The sequence below is a fragment of the Gouania willdenowi genome, chromosome 9 (genome assembly GCF_900634775.1).
Source record: "Gouania willdenowi chromosome 9, fGouWil2.1, whole genome shotgun sequence".
NCBI lineage: Eukaryota > Metazoa > Chordata > Actinopteri > Blenniiformes > Gobiesocidae > Gouania > Gouania willdenowi.
In genome coordinates this window covers 16,396,593-16,398,014 of record NC_041052.1, presented here as the reverse complement: position 1 = coordinate 16,398,014, position 1,422 = coordinate 16,396,593, and positions in this window count along the sequence as shown.

Sequence of the window (1,422 nt, the reverse complement as noted above, 5' to 3'; positions counted from 1 at the left end):
ACAGCACTACTGCAAAAGGTTTCCTAAAACCTTCTCAAAGTTTTTCCTGGAGTAACACTTGGCTCATTCTGAGACACAATCTGTATATTATTAAAACAAGTGAAACCTCGAGTGATGTTGTAAATTATTGTGAGCTGTTTGTACTCAAAAGTCAGTCATAAAGAACACCAGTTTCACTACATCACCAACATGTTCTGCTCATTGTGTTTTGATGCAAAATTACCAACAGAGTGAATTATTATCCCTCCTTTCACATAATGTATCAATGAATTGTTTCACACAGACTTTAGCTGTACTATTCCTCAGTAAACGCACCATTAAGGATGTAGGTTTTAAGACAGACACAATGACAAGTATATGGAAATTGTGGGTGTATTTGTCCACTATGAACTATACATTGATTTTAAAAATCAGGCTTCAGTGATTGATTTTAAGCTGTTACAACCACCAGGCTGCTAAACTGCTCCCAGCAATCCTGAGAATAATAGTCTGATATGAAAAAAAAACATTAATTCCTGTTTATAATATTTAATATAGTGTATGTATATCATTTTTTTATGTACTTGTTTCTTTCTTTTTTTTTTTTAGCTTTTCTTCTCTTTTTTTCATCCTCTCTTTATATGTAATCGATAGTTATTGCTTCTGTAATGACATAATTGTTGTGGAACAATGCATTATTTCATGAAATATTAATAACACATATTATATATACTATTTATTACATGATTGTTTGGTAATAAAAAAGTTTATTATTATTATTATTATTATTATTATTATTATTATTATTATTATTATTATTATTGTTGTTGTTAGTCCCTCCGAGTTCATACAAGGCTCAACATCATTATTGAGCCACTTATTTACATGTCTTTACATGTCCAATGCAGTCAGAACTAAGAAAATCAAATACAAAACTTCATTTAACTCAAGAAAAAACACAAATAAATAAATACCTCATAAACTACCAAGGAATAAAGCTGAAGTATTCTTCGTAAATAACAACTTTAAATATCCTTTAATCGATTTCTCTCAGACAGTATCCATCACCGTGCTGCTCTGGTGCCACAGCTACTTATTACCCCCAGCAACGCAATAAAACGGAACAAAAAACAAGTTCTCCCCCTGTGTTTTTCTGTAATTTTAAAGAAATAAATGAATTATATCTACTACATCAACTAACTGAATTATTACTTATTATTTATTGAACATCTATGAAATATTTATGTGTAATTATGAAATGTATTTGTGATATTTTTAACTGAATATGAAAACTATGAATATTACAATTTCCATCTTCCATCTGGCTCGTGCGTCACACCTGCGCACATCTGGATCTCACAGAATGTTCGCGCGACCAAAATATGGCGCTATCGCGTCTAGCCAATCAGCGGCCAGCTCTGAGCAGGCCTGCGTCACGGACGT